Source organism: Dermacentor silvarum, chromosome 5 (assembly GCF_013339745.2).
Source record: "Dermacentor silvarum isolate Dsil-2018 chromosome 5, BIME_Dsil_1.4, whole genome shotgun sequence".
Lineage (NCBI taxonomy): Eukaryota > Metazoa > Arthropoda > Arachnida > Ixodida > Ixodidae > Dermacentor > Dermacentor silvarum.
This window is the reverse complement of record NC_051158.1, coordinates 106237347-106255000: the sequence shown is the minus strand read 5'-3', so window position 1 is coordinate 106255000 and position 17654 is coordinate 106237347. Positions and strand designations below refer to the sequence as shown.

The 17654-nt window shown below is 47.7% G+C and overlaps 1 long non-coding RNA gene across 1 annotated transcript in view; it reads left to right on the top strand.

Annotated features, from left to right (window-relative positions):
- LOC125945939 (uncharacterized) overlaps nucleotides 1-13893 on the top strand; it is a 52240-nt gene extending 38347 nt beyond the window's left edge. The window contains exons 2-3 of the long non-coding RNA XR_007467241.1: nucleotides 5175-5280; nucleotides 13775-13893. This is a non-coding gene — a long non-coding RNA (uncharacterized LOC125945939). The remainder of the gene's footprint in view (nucleotides 1-5174; nucleotides 5281-13774) is intronic.
- The last annotated feature ends 3761 nt before the right edge of the window (nucleotides 13894-17654 follow it).

Sequence of the window (17654 nt, the reverse complement as noted above, 5' to 3'; positions counted from 1 at the left end):
TCTTCAGGAAGGGATATTCTACGATGGATCATATCCATGTCATAAATCAGGTAATCGAGAAATCTGCGGAGTACAATCAACCTCTCTATATGGCTTTCATAGATTATGAAAATGTATTTGATTCAGTAGAGATACCAGCAGTCATAGAGGCATTGCGTAATCAAGGTGTACAGGAGGCATACGTGAATATCTTAGCAAGCATCCCCACCGATTCCACAGCCACCTTGGTTCTCCACAAGAAAAGTAGAAAGTTTCTTATCAAGAAAGCGGTCAGGCAAGGAGACGCAATGTCTCCAATGCTACTCACTGCATGCTTAGAAGAAGTATTCAAGCACTTAGACTGGGAAGGCTTAGGGGTGAGGATGACAGTGACAAGAACTGTTATTGATCCTGAGAAACTGGCCAGGGGGAGCCGAAGGCTTCCTCAGGTCAAGTCGGTGGCTCCGCCCAGGATGGCACCGGGATGCGAAATCCCGTTGCGATGTAGTGGGCCCTCTGGACTGCCTGGAGTTGGATGTGGTGGTGGTCGCTTCTTGGGAACTCCTCCCACTGTTCCTTTGTGGCAAGCATAGAGTTTTCTATGGCTGGGCACAGCCAGAGCATGTGATCGAAAGAGCATGAGTCGGCTCCGCATTTGGGGCATGACTAGGGGAAGTGCGGGTCTATCCCACTAAGGGACCGTGGAGTGGTGTACTTGCGGGTTTGTAACATTCTGAGCGTGCTAGCTTGTGGTTTATTTAGTTTTGGGTGAGGAGGAGAGAACCACATTCTTTACAAGCGGCAGTGTGAGACGATCTCGTGAAAGGTGCACAATGGGTCTTTCTGGATGCTAGCCTCGTTACGAGGAGGGCCGTTGACGGCTGAGCGTGTCGTGAAATCGCGCGCCACACGGTGAGCCCTTTCGTTGGGGTTGCAGCCGTGCGGTTGGATTGAGTCTCCCAGGTGGGCCGGGATCCATGAAATTTGGAAATATGGTTCCGTGCCAATTTGACTGAAATTAGTGAGCTTGTTGATCGCAATTCTATTCGCCTGTTTCGATACGCGCGCCGCCGAAAAGGACCTATAACGGCTGTACGGGAGTCCGAGAAGACGAAGAGGGGAGAATGTGCGCTGTGTATGGCCAGGGCGATAGCCGCCTCCTCCGCCTCGTGAGCAGAATTGGTGCGCACAGAGGCCGCATTCACCAGATTGCCTTTCGCATCCACTACCGATAGGGCGAACGCGTCTTCACTGTCGTATCTAGCGGCGTCTATGAATAGAGCGTGTAGTCCCTGTCGAGTGATCTGTTTGAGGATTGCCTGAGCTCTCGCACATCTTCTACCCTGATTGTGTACTGGGTGAATGTTGCGCGGAATCTGGTCTACCTTGATTAGGGAACTAACGTTTTTAGGTAGACAGACTTTATCCTCCGGGTCGTTCCTGGGCCGAATGCCTGCCTCGTTCAGTATACTAACTCCTGCCTTGCTGGGCGATAGTCTATAAACCTGCGCCACCGTGTGGGCTTCTATAATTTCGTCTATCGTGTTATGGAGCCCTAGCTTCAGTAGTCGTTCCGTGCTCGTGGACTGGGGAAGTCCTAGCACACGTTTGAGGCCCGTTCTTTTAAGCGCGTCTAATTTGGCCTTCTCTGCCCTGCTCCAATTAAGGTAAGGGGTTATATAGGTAATGTGGCTTAGGAAGAAGGCCTGGAAAGCTTTGATAAGATTGTCCTCCTTTAGCCCGCCTCTTCGGTTGGAGATGCGGGTGATCATTCTGATGACGTTTCCAGCCTGACTAGAGAGCTTATTGAGAGCCGTCGCGTTGCAACCCTTGGCATCGATGAGCAGACCTAGAATTTTGACCGAGTCTACCCTCGGTATTGGCTGTCCGTTTTTGGCTTTGATAACTATCGGAAGACTTTCCAGAGGCTCGAGGTTTCTGACTCCCTGCCTAGATTGTCTGTACAGCAAGAGTTCCGATTTCGACGGGAAGAGATCGAGCCCCGTGTCGGAGAGGAATCCCTCGATGGTTCCTAGCACGTTCTGTAATGAGTGTTCAATTGTGGCCATTGATCCACCAGGCACCCAGATCGAAATGTCATCCGCGTAAAAGGCGTGTCCCACGTTCTGAATCTCGGCGAGGCGAGCAGAAAGCCTGTGCATGGCTATGTTGAACAGTAGCGGGGAGAGGACCGAGCCCTGCGGGGTGCCACGGTTTCCCAGCCCGTATGGACCTCCCGAAACCATTCCTAGCCTGATGTGCGCCTTGCGGTTTGCCAGAAAGGATTTGGTGAAGTCGTGAAAGTTCCTTCCCAGGTTAAGGGCAGAAATTTCTCGCAGTATGTGCCTGTGTTTGACCCTGTCGAAAGCTTTGGCGAGGTCCAGCGCGAGGATTCCCCTTACATCACGGGTCTTATTATCAAAAATAGCCCTCTTGAGAAAAAGCATAGCGTCCTGTGTTGATAGGGACTGTCTGAACCCAACTAGGTTGTGCCTAAGAGTTCCCTGCTCTCAATATGTGCAACGATTCTGTTGCGGATCGCGTGTTCCGCGACCTTGGTGATGCAGGACGTAAGAGAGATGGGCCTCAAATTGTCGATGTGCGGTGGCTTACCCGGCTTAGAGATGAGTACAACTTTGGCGGTGCGCCATTCTTCTGGGACTTGGCCGGAACTCCATACCCGGTTGATCTCGTCTTTAAGTGTTTCGATGGCCCTGTCATCCAGGTTCCTAAGGAGCTTATTCGTGACTCCTTCGGGCCCCGGCGCCGATCTGCTGTTAAGGTTGTACAGGATATGTCTGATTTCGGACGTCTCAAATGGCTCGTCCAGATCTGGCGCCGGATGGCCTTCGTAAACAATTTCCTCGCCCTGGCGGTCCGAACCGTGGGCCAGGGGGAGGTATGTGTAAGCTAGGTTTTCGGTTACCTCCTTCTCCGTGAGGCCTATCGAGAATTGTTTTTTTACGAGTCTATCCGACGCGAGATTGAGTGTGCTCTTAGATTGCTTATCGCTGTTAAGGAGATTTTTAAGCAGGCTCCATTTACTTCCCCTTCGCATGCGGCCGTCTGTTTCTGCACATGTTTCATCCCATTGCTGTCTAGCGATTTGGCATGAGTAGGACTCGATTTCCCTATTGAGGCGCGCGATTCTCGCCCTGAGTCTGCGGTGGAGTCTACAGGTCCTCCACCTTTCCAAGAGGGCATTCTTTGCCTCCAGGAGATGGGCAAGCTTCGAATCCATTTTAGTTGCCTCTATGTCTGTAGTGATTTCTTTGGTCGCCTGTGTTACCGCGCTGCTAAGATTTTGTATCAGTTCTGTAGAGGTTTCGCTTAGTGAGGCCATTTCGCCTCTGATTTTGCGGAACAGGTCCCAGTCCACGTACGTGTACTTCCTGGGTGGTTTGGGGCTTACGCGCACTAGGAGTTCTAGAATACGGTGATCGCTGCCCAGGTCCTCTTGGAGGTTGTCCCACGTGCCTTCTGCGCCTCGGAGGAAAGTGAGGTCGGGTGTCGTGTCACGACTGACCGAATTGCCGATCCTGGTAGGGAGCCTGGGATCTGTAATCAACGTTAATCCGAGCTCCGCGGCGGTGTTAGCTAGGTTCGTGCCCTTGGTGCTTGAGTAACCATATCCCCATTCCGTGTTGGGGGCGTTAAAGTCTCCCGCGACTATCAGGGATGCGTCTTTCGCCGTGCGTACCGCGGCGACCAGAAGCGCCCTGAAATCCCTTCTTCTAAATAAAAGGAAAGAGGTAGAGGAATCGCCATTCTAATTAGGAAAAACATATCGTTTATAATGCACGACGATCCCTCATACAAGGCAGGACTCGAAGCTCAACTGTTGGAAATCATACCGAGCAGAACAAGCAACGCGAACGTATTTATTCTTAACGTATACAGTTTCCCCGCGGCTAGGTGTGAGGATCAGCGGCGAATATCTCAGCAACCTTCCCTTTGCAGATGACATTGTCCTATTTAGCAACAATGGAGACGAATTACAGCAAATGATTGAGGAACTTAATCGAGAAAGTGTAAGAATTAGGTTGAAGATGAATATGCAGAAGACAAAGATAATGTTCAATAGCATGGCAAGGGAACAAGAATTCAGGATTGCCAGTCAGCCTCTACAGTATGTAAAGGAGTACGTTTATCTAGGTAAATTATTCACAGGGGACCCTGACCACGAGAAAGAAATTTACAGAAAAATAAAATTGGGTTGGAATGCATACGGCCGGCATTGCCAAATACTCACTGGGAGCTTACCACTGTTGTTGAAAAGAAAAGTGTACAATCATTGCATTCTACCAGTGCTAACATATGGGGCAGAAACTTGGAGGTTAACAAAGAAGCTCGAGAACAAGTTAAGGACCGCACAAAGAGCGATGGAACGAAAAATCTTAGGACTAACGTTAAGAGACAGGAAGAGAGCGGTGTGGATCAGAGAACAAACGGATATATCCGATATTCTAGTTGACATTAGGCGAAAGAAATGGAACTCGGCAGGCAATGTAATGCGTAGGATGGATAACCGGTGGACCATTAGGGTTACAGAATGGATACCAAGAGAAGGGAAGCGCAGTCGAGGTCGGCAGAAAACCAGATGTGATGATGAAGTTAGGAAATTTGCAGGCGCAAGTTAGAATACGCTTGTGCAAGACAGGGGTAATTGGAGAGAGCAGGGAGAGGCCTTCGCCCTGCAGTGGACATAAAATATAGGCTGGTGATGATGATGATGATGATGCCGTCGTGGACTTTCCGAAAAACTGTAGATTTCAGAAAATATTATCTACTGTGTTGAACCTCTTTTTGAGTCACTCAATCGATCAAATAATGTATCGCACTACAGCACCCGCTGTTCCGTCAAGCTAAGTTCTGCCTTTCTTACACTGATTATTCCACTGAATAATGTAACGTGTTTATTTTAGGCAGTAAAACGTGAATGCACCAAATGAAAAGCTACATTATAAGAAGCAGAAACTGCAGTTACAAATTATGTCACAAACTAGAGCATGTGTTTAAACATTGGGCACATTTTCTGGTTCAAGAATATGAGCGAACATGTCTTCCTCTTTTGAAATCAGGGGCAGGTCTTTTTAGCACGTTCAGATCGAAAACAATGAATCTGCCAAAGTTTTACACAAGGCGACGAATCAAATATTGCCACCAATATCGTTTGTCTATTTCTTCCACTCTAGGTTCTTGCTTGTTCAGGCATGTTTACTTGAGGGACGGGCAAAACCATTTCCCAAGACACCGTTGCGAGAGGTGGGAATGCAGTGACGGAGATATATGGGTAACAGGGTAAGACACTAATTTTAGAGTACTTGGATTTTTTGTGCGTAAACCACTGCATCATCATGGCGGATAGGATATTTCAACGGCTGGACGTTGTCCACTTTCTTGAGCATTTATGCTTATTTGTCTGTAGCCCCTGTAGCTTTACCTAGCAGCAATATTTGTATTAGAATTGACTTGCTGACTTAGCGGCCTTCTCGTTGTGCTGCTAAGTCCCAAGGCGAGCGATTAAGACTCCGCTTTGGTGGCCGCATTTAGATGGGCCGAAATGCAAGGACGCCCCTGCACCGTGCACTGAGGGTACGCTCAGGAACCCTAGGTGGTCGAAATTATTCTGGAGTGTCCCCCTACGGCGTGCCTCGTAGGGTTTTTCAAACCGTGGTTTTGGCGCGTAAATCTCCATAATTTATTTCTTTATTAGCATCGAATGCGAATCATCCAATAAACAACATGGGTTACGCCGTACGCGATCTCATGAGCCGGTAACATGCGTACCTCAAGGTTGTCGTATTGTTCACTTTCGCCTTTTCGTTCCCTAGAAGAATCGCTGAAACCGCCTTACTCAATTGTCCTGTAGCAATATCATAATTCCAACAAGAGCTTAGGTGTATTCGAATTTTTAGTGAAATAAATAATTAACCACGGATATGTATTTTGCATGCACATTGCGTTTTAACTAAAGCACCCAAGAACGCGCAATGAAATGCTGGCGCAAATGAAACATTTTGTTTGGTAGTAAAATAATCGAGCATGCTGTTCGCAATCTTAGAATGAATTATAATTTTAAATATACACAGAAAGTTGCCAAAAACGATATGTCGCTCCTAGTTTCCGTGATACCCAGCATCGAACTACACATGGATGCACTCAGATTACTGTGTGTAAGTCGGCTATTTTCGGTTCTTCACAGTTATCGCTTAAAATCGCAGTCCTTATATCATGTAGGAAATTGCGTTTTCTGGTTAGCAAAGTACAAGCTAAAAAAAGTTCATGCTAACAAGCGGCGCTGCTTTCGCGGCCACCAATGGAACGGCAGATATGTGGTGAGAAACGACAACTGCAAAATGTGGCGAGGATTGGTGACTTTCATTGCACGGCGGCACACTTGAGTGTTTTGTTTTTTTACGCGGGAAATTTAGAGTGAATTACCCGAGTTTTGTGGTTTCACTGTGAGATAATTATTGTCCGGCTTCCCTAACCTGCGATACAGTAGTGGTGCAGGTCGAGGCATCTCTCCTTTATGCCTCTCTCACTTTCTGTCCTGCTTCCCAAATGAAAAGCAGAAGTGTGTCTGCGGAAGTACGGTTAACTGCGTGTCACGCGAAAAAAAATCATCGGGTTAAAAAAAAACTTCTTAGCCTGGCGTGACAAAGAACGCATTCACTCGTATACGGCTAAAGCATTTCAACAGGAAACACCGAAAGCACGTAGTTAATGCCGAAATAATTCCAAACTTCAGAAAACGTGCACCGCATGAGTAGCTTCATAAACAAAGTATTACTTTCTTGCTACTTGTCTTCCGCCACTTCTGACAGACAGTCGCTATCGCACTCGCCTACGACGATTTCTGGCTTGCTGTACATTCTTTATTTGGCGCGTAGGTTTTATTTAGAACGTGAGAAAGAACAGAGAAAAGACAGTGAGGTGCTTCCCTCTCTATCGTCCGTCCTTTTTTTGCGTTCTAAGTCACGCACCAAAACAAGAATGTACAAGAATGAAGAAGCCGAAGGACCAACTTGCCTAAGGATATTTTATTTTTGAATGTGTTTCCAGCTTGTTTTCAGCGTACGACTTCGCGAACACGATTCTTACTGCAGATCGAAAAACTCAGATAAAACATGTTACTTGGTATTTTCTGCGTTAGCAGTTTAGGATGGACACTTTGACTAGTAAACTGTCTCTTCCACTCAATAAACGGATACCGTAAAAATTGAATGCTGGTCCCTTTTGGGGAACCATGAAATAAAATCAGAAAGAAACAACGCCTCGATAGATACGGGCGGCATGGTCCGTGATAAGTGGGGCTTGCTAGGTTGTTTTTTACAGATGTGTTATGATGCCATATCTGCAATGTTTCATTTGCAAGAATTTTCTTTACGTTAGACAAATGAACATCATGGTCGCGTTACGTTTCCTACAATGAAGGACGCAAAACAGAGATAGACGGAGGGTAGAACACAGGCACTAACTTCAACAAATGATTTATTAGAAGCCGAGCACGATTATATAGTACTTACATAAGTGACACTCCAGTGGCTTTGAGGCCATGCACGGACTAGTGAACATTTCCAAAAGACAGCTCTTTTTTGACAGACATTTCGAAGAGATGCTCACACAAGGAGGTCCGAGATTATCAACTTTCGCAGACTCAACTATCAGAGAATCTGCATATTAACGGATAGTTTGCTTCATGTGCTTTGAGCTCAATCAGTCCTCAGATAAGTGTTTCGTGCTTTAGGTGTAACCAATCGTGCCACACAAGGCAGCGGTGGCGTTGTGTGATGCGTGATTCGTTGATACTGAGCCACACGATGCTTGCCCGCCATCTAAGCCAGCGAACCATTCCGAGGTGTAAATCTAGTGCCGGAATTCTGGGGTGATTGCCTTTCGTGATTGACTTTCGCAAGATTTCGCATGACTCGGCTCCCGACGCGTCCATATTAAGATCGGAAGCGTTTCTAGGACTGCGGTAAGTTCGCTGTCCCGGCGCAGAAAGGCAGCCAGCTCTACACACGGACGCGTCAGGAACCGAGTGACGCAGTACATCGCTAAAGTGAAACTATCTCCAAAAGCGCTCGCTCGACAGGATCGTCCAAGCTTGAAAAGTGTTTTGTGGGTCACCGTCATTGCCTTGTTTGTTTTTTGTTTGTTTGTTTGTGTTTTCAAGGGCAGTGCAGTAGGTAGATTTAGATTTTGCACACCGAAAGTTTGGGGATGCTAAATGTCGGGTTTACAAATTATGGACAAATGCTACAAAAATAAAAGCAAAAGTTGTACAAAAGAACGTAAGAAGGCCGTGCATGTGTGCAATGATACCTTTGGGTACCCAAGCCATTCAGTTGCGGAAAATCTAAAGCTTCCTAATATATTCATACAGATGACGTACTAAATCTGAACCATCCTTCCGTTATGCATCTATTTTGTGACAGAGTAAGTTTGTGGCGGTCAGCATTCGGCCCTGATGGCAATAAAACTTCAAGGGCTGGTCATCAGTCAAGAAAAGAGAGTGAACAAAAAATGCCGATTTGCCACCTTTTCTTTCAATTATTCAATGGCTGGCAGCTGAATCATAAGACCTTATTCCTCTTCAAGCATGTCAACGCTAAATGTAATAGGAGTTGCTCCGGTGCCTACAATCATCTTGGCGCGCGACATTTCCACCGACAACATGAATCATCTAAACAGGCAAGCCATATCCGTGTACATTGAGGTTGTTTCCCTTAATGCAATCACGAAGGTGAGGATCGATGGCAGAAAGAACATATTGCCTCGTGACGTCAGTAACCGGACTGCAGTTGACGAATTAGTAAAAATCAAGGTCGTAGGTGACAATAATGCCCGTTGTCATATACTGCAGAACAGTGACACCACTGCAGACGCAATTTACCAGAGTCATGTTTCTATCTCCAACAGCGACCTGTCTGCTTTGATTAAACCAACCGCAAATTGTGATGCTATATTGCAAATGCGTCGTATAAGAAAATAGCATTGCATGAGGCTAAGCTTCAATGGTGACATTACTTCGTCTTATGGTGGAACTGTTTCGACGCGCCGTTTGAATTTTTACTACACCTTTTCACTGTCTAATTGTTTCAATCTTGGGCACGTGAACTGCATATGCCACAACTAGAATGTGTGCCCAAAGTTTTTCAACCACGCAGCTTTGACATGAGCAGTGCAACGGACATTGAGTGTACTAACAGCGAATGCACCCACCATGGCTCATCCAAAGACTGTCCAGAAACCGTGGAGCTGAAGCTACTCACGCAAATGGTGAAAAATCATTCGACGCATAAAGATACCACGGACACTACGCGATGACATAGGGTCCGCCGAAGACGTTCCTCCAGAAAAAGAAATGCTGTTACGACAGACAGAGGACGAAGAAGTCGACGAGTGCGGAGGCGTTGACATCGGCTCTGGTCTTTATCAATGTTCTCGAGCTATTCTCCCTGCGGAATCAGGTGATTTATGCTTTAATCGACGCGGCAAGTCAAGCGGCCTCTGCCAATACCAGATTTGCGTCGGCTGAAGGACTTTTCGCCGTTCTGTGAGTGTTAGAACCACGGCAAGAAGACGCGGTTAGGCCTACCCGCGTCTTCCGGACCGTGGAACCGCGCCGTGGAAGAAAAGATTTCTCAAGAAGAGGCATGCGATCCAAGTAGAAGGTGGCGTACGGTCGCTGGCCGCGCAGGCGCAGGGAAGAATATTCTTCGGCTCAAGACGGTGGCAATACACGTGGCAGATGGAGGGACGGCGGTCGCACCGCTGCACCGCGCTACACGATACGACGTGTCACTTGACCACTGAGGGACACTTTTCGCATCCATGACAGACCGAGGGATGGCCTGAATGTTAACAAGGTCAGTAAAACACGCTTTGAGCAAGTCTTGGCCATGGCAGCAGCCTTGGCTCCGGCCGAAATCGAAGAGGACACGACGTGTTCCAATGGAGTTCAGAACATTTTTGTGGTGTGCACTCCGCAAGAGAAAAACGCGGACGCGGACGCCACAGTGCAGCAAATCAGGCTCAGTGAAGGCACGTTTGGGGTGGCGGCGTACCTGGCCCCACCCGAGAATACGTGTAAGGGAGTCATAAGAGGAGTCGACATGGAAGTCAGCGAGGCTCAACTCAGAGCGTGAATTGTAAATCATCGGAAGCCGGTAGCTTTGGAGGCCAGGCGGATCAAGAACACCACGGCGGTGGTGGTGCTTTTCGATGGCATGAAGGTGCCCAACTACGTGGCATGTGGCGCGAGCACATTTCGCTGCACGCTCTACTGACGCCACACGGAAGTCTGCTACGAGTCTGGAGGGCTGGGCCACCGGGCTCACGCGTGTCCCAACCCGGGCAGCAAGTGGTGTCGCACCTGCGGCAAAAGATCGCTTGCGGAAGATCACCGGCGCAATCGGAAGTGCACGTTGTGCGGTAGCCCGCACCTCTCGACGGCCAAGGAGTACAGGGAGAAATTTCAAGTTCCCGATATCGTCAGAAGACAACGGCGGCAAGGGCATCCACGTGCTGAGCAGCCGCAGCTGCGGACCGACGTCAACACGGCGGGCGGCAGGAGCCGCTCGCGTACCCAGCTCGTGCTCAGCCCTAGTGGCACATACAACAAGGCTAAATCAAAGAAAGTAATATACTGAATTTTAGAGCACAGCTCATAGGCGCCCGCTCCTGCGTTGAGCGATGGCGTTGCCCCTCGGTGTAACCGAGCGAACGAGCACAGCGAACACTGAGAGCGAACGCGGAGCGCAGCGGGCGATGAAGGACGGTGATAGCGAAGCGAGCGCCAGGAGGGTACCGCGGAGGCGAAAAGCGAAAGAAATTACGGCGAAAGCGTGAGAAGATAAGCGTAGTGCCCGCAAGACGGGCGACGACCGCTACGAGATCGTGCCAGAGTAACGCGCCGTCGTGGGTTCACAGATGGCATGCGGCGAGGGCGTCCAGCCATACATATATGGAAACAAAGCGCTCCATCAGTGGAGGTCTGTCTGCAGTGGCTGCTGTGAATCGCGCCCATGCGTCACCCACGAGCTGCCTCTCGCGATATCCTGATGAACCAAGCAGTCGCGCCCCACTTCGCTCCGTCTGCAACATGCCGCACGAGACAGATTATCCGCTCCTGGCAATATATCGCGAGATAAATGCACGTATAGAGCTGCGATGAAATTTCGCATTAATAAGTGGCGTAATCGTTGTTGAATTTTTTTATATATTTTTAACTACACTAATATAAAAACGGTGCGTTTTAGAGATATCTGTGAGCCGTCATTATATCAAGTTTTATGTGGAAAGTGCTCATTCTGGAGGATTGCCCACGAACCTTGTGTCACATACTATGTGACCAAATGAAAGAAAAAAAACTAAATAAAATTGTCCGTTACTATTAAATCATATTTCGGTTAATAAAACGTGTGCCTTTGAGCCGACATTATATGTTGATGCTTTATGTAGAACGTAATGTTTTGTTTCGAAGAACATAGCTCGACATACGTAGAGAACATCGAAGGTTTAGATAAGAAACTTGGTGGGTAAGCTTTGTATATATAAAAAAATTGAAAGACGATTAAGCTTCGGCTTTAAGAGCGGAACGCGATAGCGTTATCGGGACCCGTACGCATCGCCTTTTTTCTTTATGACTAGGCTTCACTGCAACCCACAACGTGAGGAAGCAAGCTTACAAAGACCAAGCTTACACCGATCCCCTTAAAGTCGGCTTCACTTTTAAACACAAATGCATTGTTGGGAAGACATTTTTACAAGGGAAGGAAGCCGTCATATCAATGTGTGACTGCCCTAGGACCTTTTTTTATTATTTTATTGATTGTTTGCTGTTTTTGGGAGGAGGCGAGCGCTATCTGGATGGGGTTTTCGCAAGTAACCTACCCGAACGCGCCGCTGTTCTTTAAAGGAGTTTGTGTTTGAGTTTCCTCGTAACAGAATCATGTTTTATCGTGCATTCAAATCAGTACAGACGCTATTAGTACAGACGCTATCCTGTCTGTAGGTTGTAGTTAAGTCGTACTTTACGATTTTTCTGACAGACCTTACTTTGAGAAATTTAGTTCTTGTTCACTAACGCTTTGCGCCACGTGGAGGGCCTGTGTGGTCGGGGTGGTTCGGGTTTAATTTCTCCACCACGGACGCCGGCGTTTATGCCGACACCAGTGCCGACGCTGGATTTTCTGCGACACGGGGCCCTTAACGCTATCGCGTTAATACATTTCCCAAGACAGCAGCCACGATCACGAACGACTGGGCGAGTTCGCACAGAAAGCTTCGCTTTGAAATTTGTTACATCCTTTTAGAGTTTTATTGACAGTAGCGTTCTTATGACAATTAAGGAACCACGCGGTGTCTACCTATCTGCCTCCCTGCCTATCTAACCGCTTTCCCACAAACTTGAGTCTACGAGTATTCCACGGTCTAAAGGGTAGAGCACTGGGCTGCTGTGCTTAGGGAATCGGGATGGGTTGCTGGTATGTGCCGCTTTTCAGTGAACCTCTTTGACGACAATTTTGGCGATCAAACATGTGCCGCTGGGCATGTGCAAGTCTACAATGACAAGAAATTCTCATGTGCAGGGCGGAACGAAATGACATACACGTGCCACTCGTGAGCTTCGTTTGGGTGTCACTGATAGCATCGCGTGTCCAGAGGAGAAGCGCGAGAGTGGAACTCTGCTACACACGCGCATCATACCTGAAGCGTCGTTGAGGCGGAAATACGTTGTCACTACCTTGCTTCAATGCTAATCGCACTAACGTCGGCATTAGCTCTGAGAGGGGTTCTATACAGGAATTTTCGCCGGCACCAGCGATACCATTTTACAGCGACACTGTCTATGGCTAGGATGTGGCGTAACATTGACATAAAACAATGGTGTACCGATCCCGGCGCCAATGCAGGGCAGAGCAATAATAATACCACCGTAAGGCCAAGGCTGCATGCAGTGACTCGTCAATGACTCATACCCCCGTAATGAAGCAAAAATGCAGCGGCTCATACTTCTTAAGGCAGAGGCTACAAGCACTCAGCAAAGGGAAGCTAAATAGGCATACATTCTGTGGCGTCACGCGTTCAACATACAGAACAGCATTCGTTTCAATAAACAACAAGGATAAAACAAGCATCCCAACCACATAATTGATGATAAGGCGCTCCTGATAACAACGCGAAGAACGCAGCGCTCCCCGCATACGTTTCACCGTAAAGATTATAGTTGAGCAAGCTGCCGCGGAGACGGCAGCTTGCGACGTGGGGAGCGACGTCCCTAGCCTTTCGCGTGCAAAATAACCAGCCAAGCAATTGACTTCAATGTTGTCGCAGCATCTATGTGCAGTGGCGTTCTTTCAAAATTACCATTACTCATATTACCACCATTACTCTAAAATAGTATTACTACCATTACTCTAATGCCATGCAGCATTGCATACCCCCCTCAGCAGTTGTAGCGATGATTTTTAACAGCTTCGCTGGGCATCCACTTTCGCAGAGCTGGGATGACGAGTAATTTTCTTTTCTACTCTATCGTTAGTGTTTTCGAATAGCGTGTCCGTCCGCTCACCGGAGCTGCGTGCATTAGTGGCGAAGTCCCGAGCAGCCAGAAAACACCCGCTAAACAACCAGTGTGTGTTCGGCTTCTATCTGCTGGTTTTCTATCTATCCGCTGGTTTAATTCTATCTGCACGTACAAGAAATCTAAAAAAAACAGCAATCTCGCGGTCAATTGCAAACTAATGGAAGTGTTTTTTTTTTTTTTTTGTCTCTACTGCAGGTGCCCAAAACCATCAGATTTTGATCAATGGGGACCACTTGATACCGATCCATACATGTGGGAGAAGTGGCCTTATTGTTGCTAATGCAATAAAGTATTATTGTTTTCACTTTACTAAATGCTTCTGTATATCATAAAAAAGCATCGCAAATGCCATTCAACGGCACTGACGAATGTTGCAGAAATTGTTCGACAAGTCTATTGGCTTAGCTAGGGAATAATTTGGAAAGAAGGAAGCCCTTTTTAGTCTTAAATGGCAATATTGTTTTCGTGCAATCATAGAGACACCCCAGGTTCTCCACTCTGGCGGCGGTTTCGTAAGGCACGACTGAGTGCGGCCACGCGAGTCCTATCTTGAAAGCCGTCTGCGATGAGTGCAGAGTTTAGGTTGGCCGAGGGCTGATAGTTCCGTGTGCGCTTTGCTCTCGCCGCTTAGTTCGCGTTGAAGTGAGAGCCCGTACGAAGCTCAATTCGCTCGCTGCTACTGTGTCAAAATTCTCAGAACTGTGTACCTGGAAACATCGAGGAGCTGCTCAAAAGGCCACAAGCATTTTTAGGCCTATACCGAAATTTTCTGAATTCGTAGGGGAATTGTAACGCCTCCGAGCAACTCAGCGTCGCGCGGAACGACGATACCGGCGCACCAAGTCCATCTACGACTTAAGGGAGTCGAGACGCATACGGTCCAGCGTTCGATCAACTTACTGCAGTCGGACTGCAGTCTAGGAAAAGTGATGGAGAGGATGGTGCTGACACGTCTGGAGTGGTACCTAGAGCGGTACGAGATATACCCTGATGCTATGGCAGGCTTCCGATGCGGACGTTCTTCTATAGACAACGTCATAGTTCTTCAAGACGCAATAAACATAGTGCACGAATAAACATAGTGCACGAGAACGGAATGAAATGTGCACCTGAAAAATCAGAATGCATTACGCTACACGGAAAATAGTACAACAAATCTGAAAAGACTGAACTGAAGCTTGGAGATTCTACACTTAAAGAATCCCAAAAAGTGATGATTTTAGGGCTGTGGATACAACACAATGCTAGACCAGACCATACCCCAAAAACTCTGAAGAATTCTGTAAAACAAATCACGAGAATGATAGGAAGAATTAGGCGGAACGGGAGATGACTAAGCGAATCAGACGCATTAAGACTAGCTCAAGCTTTTCCAATAAGCAGAATTACCTACAGCCTCCCGTATCACGAGCTTAACCGTAAAGAGACAGAGCAGGCAGACATCCTAATACGCACGGCGTATAAGGTCGCCCTGGGTCTACCACTGGGGACATCCACGGAGAGACTCGAGGCTCTTGGGGTGTACAACACCTTTGAAGAACTCAAAGCAGTGATAATGGTCACACAACGAGAACACCTTAATATGTCACAGGCGTGCAGGAGGGTCCTAGAAGAGCTGGGATACCCGATCAACCCACACTACTGCAGCAACGAACTAGTGGGCATATCAAGGGAGATGCGAGAAAAACTAAAGATCTCCCCCATCCCCCCAAAAATGAACCCAAAATATCATACAGGCAGGCGTAATGCCCGAGCCAAACAATTATAAAAACGATTCGGCAATAACCCCGACAAAATATACACAGACGCAGCACGGAACATTAAGGGACACGTTATCGTGGCTGCTTCGGGACCCTCCGGTATTCTAAGAACTATAACAACAGCTTCAGTCCGCACAGCCTGCACCAGCACAGAGGAGGCGGCTGCAGTGGCCCTAGCGATAAAGACACGGGAGGGAGAAGAAAGACCCGTCTACAATCTCACGGACTCCCAGGCGGCCCGCCGACTCTTCCTCCACGGAAGAATCCCTAGGATCGCCCTTAACATCTTGGGCAATCGACTAAGTCAAGAACATCCCATTGTATGGTATCCGGGGCATGTTGGCGTCACTGGTAACACAGGGGCAGACGCTCTTGCTCGCCAGACTTCAATCCGAGCAAGGAATGACACCCCGATCGGAAACAATAAAATACTAGCATGCGATGTCTTAGAATATCAACATCGTTCTCGCCAAGAAGTCGCCGCGCCAAACCCGCAATTAAGAGTGGAGCAGGTTCGGCTATAAAGAAAAATCCCGACAAACACCTACCCACATCTGGGGCGATGGCATGCCATCTGGCCAACCAGATATGCCTGTCAATGCCCCTGGTGTGGGGGGAGGCCATCCTTTCCCCATGTGACATGGTAGTGCCAATCACGACCCCAAAATTCAAGTTCACCCGGTCTAGCACAATATTCCTTTAGGGAGCCTTGGGCAGTCATCCTCGCCCGGACTGACCTGGAGACTCAATTGAGCCTCCTCGACCAGGCATGGAGCGTGGCGGTGGCCACTGGAGTCCTGGACTAAGGATCCACCCTCCGGCCCCCTTAACCCTATTTTTCCTAAGTAAAATTATTTCTCTCTCTCTCTCTCTCTCACTTCACTTCTGTAGTCTTAACGGGGAGGCCGCGATTACACGGGTGTAAGCCATTGCTTAAATCTGTATTAGCGATTCACTGTCTTACGTGACGGGCGGATTTAATAACAGAGGTGACACGCGAATGTGTGTGCGTATACCTACCGGCACGATGACCACCGATCAGGACAATAAATACGTTCGTACGGTTGTTCCAATTTCTGTGTGACCTCTGTGTCATACGCTAAACAGCTTCACTGGTCATCCACCTTCCCAGAGTGAAATGGCTCATGAATTTTTTAAATGCGAAGCATTTCTTGGCGAACATTTGCTATTTTGACACTATCTATCTATCGATCTATTTGTCTGTCTATCATCTATCTATCTATATATATATCAAGACGCCTACGTCTTTGTGCTCTCATGGTCGTTTCATTAAGTTGGTAGGTACCAAAATTGGCATAGTATGACAGGAGTGTATGAAGAACATAAGTAATAGGTCATGACATAAATGTGATGACTTGCGTGTCATGTAGGTCATGACAATGACCCAGCGAGAAAGATTAACACTCAGAAACCTCTGCAATGGGTTCGGACGTGGGTACTAAGTGAAGGAAATACTAAAAGATGCTGATAGAAGTCACAATGACCATGACTCAGCAATAATGACAATGACTCAGCGAAAGAAGATGAACACTCAAAAACCGCTGGAATGGCTTCGGATATGGTACTAAGTAAAGGAAAAGGCTACAGGTTGATGGTCGAAGTCGTAGTCGTGGGCATGACTATGGCTTTCGCCTTAGGTGTAGCTAAAGGGTCTCCTGAGGACTAATGACATGAATGTCATGACATGCGTGTCATGTAAGTCATGAAAGAGCCGCCTACGTCTTGGTGTTCTCATGGTCGTTTGCTTAACTTGGTAGGCTCCCCGCACACTGCGATTAATTCCCGCAGGGCGTGGTGAATAGGCTCCCCGCACACATCGATTCCCACAGGGCGTGGGATCTGCCGGCTTCTTTTCTTCTTTCTTTTTCTCTGCGCTCTGCATTTACAGCGGTGCCGTTGCGCCTTCCGCGTATTATGATTAGCACCGCTGACTGACGTAAATCGCACTGCAAAGATGCATTTAAGCACGTGACTGTAACTCTTTTGCTGGGAACTGAACATTCTCGTGAGACAGGACGTGCGCCGTTTCGTTCGAAATTTTAATTGTTTCTGGCGGCCCGCAGCGCCGTAATACTTTATAGACAACATCGACATGGCGTGAAGTAAGCGCTACGCTTGTTTGTTTAAAATAACCAAATCTCGTGAGTGGACATTTAAGACGTACCATCCAAAATAAACATACTTGGAGCACTAACGAGGCTTAGGAAGATATTTAAAAACGTTTCACTGCCCTAAGTGCGGTGGTTTTGACTGTGTGTTTAGTGTTGTGTTCTCGGGGATCAAATGCTACACAC